At 44.7% G+C, this 5,518-nt stretch overlaps 1 pseudogene; it reads right to left on the reverse strand.

The window, feature by feature from the left end:
- Window positions 1-2,339: 2,339 nt before the first annotated feature.
- The window catches only part of LOC116087815, a 4,021-nt pseudogene continuing 842 nt past the window's right edge, over window positions 2,340-5,518 (reverse strand).

The following is a 5,518-nucleotide window of genomic DNA, read 5'->3' on the forward strand; positions in this document are numbered from 1 at the left end:
AAAAAAAAAACAACAACAACAAAGAAAAAACAAAAACAAAAACAAAAACAAAAAAACCCAAAATCCCATTAGAGCCAGTGGCCTCTGGAAAGACAGGATTCTTTCCATTATGTTTCAGTGTCCTGGATTTTTGTTTTATTTGTAGTTTGTGGGGATCCAACTCAGGGCCTTGTGCATGAAAGGCAGGTGCTCTACCACCAAGCTATATCCCCAGCTTGTCTCTGGGTTTTGAGACAGTCTTGCTATGTAGTTATGCTAGCCTGAAACCGGCTATGTAGGTTAGAACTGGTCTCAAACTTTCAGGAAGGACTCTGTGCCTCAGATCCCCAGGGAGGGTGGCACACATCTGTTATCCCAGCCCTAGGGAGGCAAAAACAGGCAAATCTCTGGAGTTTCCTGACCAGTCTAGCTTAACTGGTGTGCTCCAGGTTCAAAAGAGGGTGATACGCAACTGAGGAAGAGCCTTGATGTTAACCTCTGGCCTTCCACACACACGTGCTCAATCATGTGTGTGCGTGTGTGTGTGTGTGTGTGTGTGTGTGTGTGTCCTCTCATGAGAGCGCATGGCCAGTGAGAAGGCTCGGCAGATACAGGCATTTGCCACTCACGTCTGATGATCTGAAAATCAGTCCCTGAAATTCAGATAAAGATTGAAAGAGAACCTCTCCATGTTGCCCTTTGACCTCTACTCAAGCTGTGGCATGCCGCACCCCCAACCATGCACACACAAAATAATGATAATGATGGTAATAAATACTTGTACTCAGTCTCAACAGATTCATAAAAGCAAGCACTATTACAGTATAACCATGCCCTATGATAAACATTCTAACGGATTGTGCAGGGCAGTTGACCCCAGGGGTTAAAGGCAGCTGCATCTGTCTGTCCAAGGAAAACAGAGAGAGCAGCAGCTCCAAAACAAGGAGGCGCTGCCTTCCCTCTGCCTACTGTGGTCTCTAAGTTTTAAACAGCTCCATGCTTCTTAGTGGGAAGGTAAAATTATGACAGGTTGGTGGGTGCAGAAATCAGGTTTTTGTTCCTCTAATCATTGACAATAGAGAACAGGCTTTTCCAATGAGCTTTGGTCATGCAGGTGGGGCAGGGAGCATAGAGGAAAAATTGGGAAAGAGTAGTTTATTATTACAGCTTTCTGTATGTGTGTGTATTTCTGTGTCTCTGTCTCTGTGTCTCTGTCTCTCCTTCTCCCCCCCCCACACACACACAGAGAGAGAGAGAAAGAAAGAGAGAGAGAGAGAGAAAGAGAGAGAGAGAGAGAGAGAGAGAGAGAGAGAGAGAGAGAGAGAGAGAGAGAGAGAGAGAAATACCTTGGGCATAAGGGTCATAATAATCAGTACGATGAGCAGAGGGGGAAACTGAAGCTTTACTCCTTTGTGGCTCCCCTCGCAAGAGTCTGATGACAGCGTTCAGTCAGTCAGCTTGAGGCCTGCTTTACCAACTTTTGTTTTGCAAAACAAAGCCTTTCAGGTTCACACTCAGTTGGTCTTTTCCATAGATTAACACAAGAGGCCCCTGGAAAGCAAAGCAGCCAGGACAACTCTTCCTGGGAAATGACGGGTTAATCCAGGGCCAGCGCTGCAGGGAACTTTGGGAGAGCTTTTGGGTCCCTGGCACCCTACATTTCCCATCCCTCCCAGAGCTTCCCCCCCCCCCCCCCCCCGCCTGCGCCCTCAGGTTGACTCTATAATCTCTAGAATTTGGAGGGCAGGGCTGGGCGAAGGCTAAGAATGTGTTTCCCCATTGTGTATATAATTCTCCTTACATCAAAGCTGGGGAGTATGGTATGGCAAGGAAAAAACTAACAAGAATCCATGAGAGGTGTATTAGTAAAGGTTTTCTAGAGAAACAGAATGGATAAAATGAGTGATAGAATTATACATATATGGGAATTTTTTAGAGTGGCTTACAGGCTAGGGCCCAGCTAGTCCAACAGTGGCTGTCTCCCAATAGCAAGCCTGAGAATCCAGTCATTGTTCAGTCCACAAGGCTGGGTGTCTCAGATGGTCTTCAGTATAGATTAGAATTCCAAATAAGTAGGCTTTGATTAATGAGAGTAAATGGAGAGCAAGAACAGGCAGGCAAAAAGCAAAAGTTTCCTTCTTTGGTGTTCTTGTTAGTTAGTTTGTTTTGTTTTGTTTTCAGGTTTATTGAAAATATGGCGGGGCTGGTGAGATGGCTCAGTGGGGAAGAGCACCGACTGCTCTTTGGAAGGTCATGAGTTCAAATCCCAGCAACCACATGGTGGCTCACAACCACCCATAATGAGATCTGACGCCCTCATCTGGTGCGTCTGAAGACAGCTACAGTGTGCTTACATATAATAACTAAATAAATCTTTTAAAAAAAAGAAAGAAAGAAAATATGGCATAACAGATTAAACAGCTCCACGTAGTGTTTTGAAATTCATCCCAACTGTAGGCTGGGAGAGACCGCCAAAGCCCAGAAGCTTCAGCATTTCCTTGGTGTCAGGATCTACCTCAATGATCTCCTGATCTAGGGCTGAGACCTCGGGAACATAATTCTCTCCTCTCTCTCTTCTTCCTGTAACTTGACAGATACACCTCTCGAAGGACCTCTCTGACTCCTCTTCATCAGATGTGTGACATAGCCGGCTTTTCTGTTCTGAAGTTTCTTGCTGGGGATAATGGTGATCTCCTTACAACGCAATTGTTGGTGTGGAAGTCATTACCCAGGTGAGTGTAGTACTTCTTGATGATGACCCCGGCTGCCTTCTTCAGAGTCTTGTTGGAACGCTGCCCCTGTTGGAGGGTCTCGGACTTTGGTGTTCTCTATGTAGGCTGACACTAAAAAGTGTGGCCCAGATTTAAGGTGGCTCTTCTCATCTCAGAAGATCCAGATTCAAGTGGGTCTTTCCACTTCAAATGATTTAAATGAAGAAAAATCCCTTATAGGTGTACCCAGTCACTTGAGTTTAAGTCAATCCCATATGTTGTCAAGTTGACAACCAAGAATAGCTGTCACAGGAGAGGGAAAAAATGCTAAATATCTTCTAAAAAGGTATCTATTCACTTGTAAATATGGGCAAAAATGCACTTGCTATGGTAGACAGATCAGAGGCATCTATAGAGAAAGTTCTCAAGAATTCTCCAAGGGAGTCCACGGAGCTCCTTTAGGGAAATCCTTCCAACCCTAAAAGTTGACAAGGGACCACAGGGGAGACACAGTACATCCTCCAGTGTCATTTATTGAGGCTCAGTGGAGGTTGAGGTTCAGACAGGACTACTGATCTACCTTGAAAGGGTTAAGAGTATGAGTTTAGTGTTGATGCCGAACAGAAATATAGCCAGGCAAGAATGTTATCTCATTAGAACAGAGACTGGAGCAATCGAAACAGGATTTTTCTTAGATTTTTTTTTTTAAAAATATTTTTCCTCCAGACCCAGTGTTCAGCCGTGTTCAGCCAAGTTCAGCCACACTAGTGGTGTTTCTCATGTCTCCCAGGTTACACGACAGGTTGAAAGTTGAGTTACTGATAATATTCATGTTGCCTCTTGCAGAAGCTTATAACAGGCAGTGGTTATCAATATGCAGTTGAAATTTGGGGGGGGGAGCTCTGTCATCTGGTGCCAGCTCATGGTACAACTTCACCGTCCGCTAGAATCCAGAGAGAGTGAGGGGAAAGCACAGAGGTGGAGCCCTGGTCCCACAAAATGAGTCCAGTAGCGCCCATCCATTGGTTTGGCTCTTGGTTTGGAGTGTTTATATAAAACCATGGGTTTTAGTAAAACTTGTTTATTTGATGTTTTCCTACGGGTGCTAGGGAGGGAAATTGGTGGAACGATTTTAAATTTTAACTTATAAAATTTACATTTTAAGTTGCTTTTAACAAGTTGTTCCTGCCAGGCAGTGGTGGCACACGCCTTTGATCCCAGCACTTGGGAGGCAGAGGCAGGTGGATTTCTGAGTTCGAGGCCAGCCTGGTCTAGAGAGTGAGTTCCAGGACAGCCAGGGCTACACAGAGAAACCCTGTCTAGAAAAACAAACAAACAAACAAACAAACAAAAACCAAAAAACCAAGTTGTTCCTGTGCAGCTGATCCCTTATTCCACCCTTTTTATGTATTTAGGTTTTTTTGAGAAATAAATGAGCTCATTTAATTAATATTTTGTAATGTTATTCCATATATGTATATATATGTATAAATATACATATGTATGCATATATATGGAATGACATGAGAGACATTAATTCCCCAAAGTTGTCAAACAGAGATAAAAGTTTCATGCACATAAGTGGGATGATTGTCTGTCTTGTTTTGGGACCCTCATGACAAATCAGGACGTTTGAGCAAAGATGAAGCCTGGAAAAGCATCGACACAAACATGAACGAATTTCAAAGGAATCTATGTGAGTTCTATTACCTGCCAAAGAAAATTATGGTAAAGGCCATGGGTCATAATTCTTCTTGGGATGAGGTCTTGTAGCAACTATGTAGAGGTCACGGTGGGGCTGGGGTGCAGGGAGCCCTGGGCTTGACACCCAGCACCACATAGCCATACAGCTGTACTCCTGCAATCCCAGCATGCAGAGAGGGAGAACCAGGAGCTCAAGGGTATCCTGTCGACTCTGGGCAGTGCTGGGGTACATGAGACACTGTCTCTAAAAAAAGAGAGAGAAAGAGAGAGAAAGAGATAGAGAGAGAGAGAGGAAGGAAGGAAGGTATAGAGAAGGAAATGGGGAATAGAGAAAAGGTGACATAAACAAAAATAAATAAGAAAATAAAGTGAAAATGGGGTTGGTGGTGGTCAGAGGTTGAGTGTTCCTGCTACCAAGCCTGAAAACTTGAGGGTCCCCAGAGTCCACAGGATAGAAGGAGAGAACTAATTCTCCATAGCCCACTGACTTCTATAGCACTGTGACATTTGCACACCACCCACACTAAATAAAGTAATGTTAAAGGGAAGGAAATACTAGCTGGGTGTGGTGGCTCAGGCCCATACTCCAGTATTCAAGAGGCTAAGGCAGAAGGAACAGAGCCGGGATACCTAAGATGCTGTCTGAACAGAGAACATGCCACGGCTTGGACTCCATCAAAAGACCCAGATCAAATGGGTAAGTGCCTGGAGCTTAGAGCAAGCAATGGCCAATCTAGAAGAGGAGGCAGGTTTGCTGCGTCCATTCAGACAGATGGGCAATACTCTGAGTTCACTGATGGGATGGTGACCTAAATACTCTAACCTGACTTCATTTAGGACATATTCTGTGTTCTCTCAAGGGTAGGTGTTATTCTTTTTCAGACATCCTTGAGAGGCTTGAAAGAATGAATAACACTTTGCTCTTTGTATATCGAGCCCATACCTGTAAAAGTGAAAACAGGTCGAGCTAAAATAATCGGGAATCTGGGATCTGAATAACAACCACACCATAACTGGGCTGAGGAACCCTGGCGTTTCAGAATCTAGGGCGGCTGGCTTAGTGTGTGTCCAGTCTGTGGATGGGGGAGGGGCACGGCTGACACAGGGCCTGAACCACGGGGGGG

This window comes from Mastomys coucha, unplaced genomic scaffold, assembly GCF_008632895.1.
Source record: "Mastomys coucha isolate ucsf_1 unplaced genomic scaffold, UCSF_Mcou_1 pScaffold13, whole genome shotgun sequence".
Classification (NCBI taxonomy): Eukaryota; Metazoa; Chordata; class Mammalia; order Rodentia; family Muridae; genus Mastomys; species Mastomys coucha.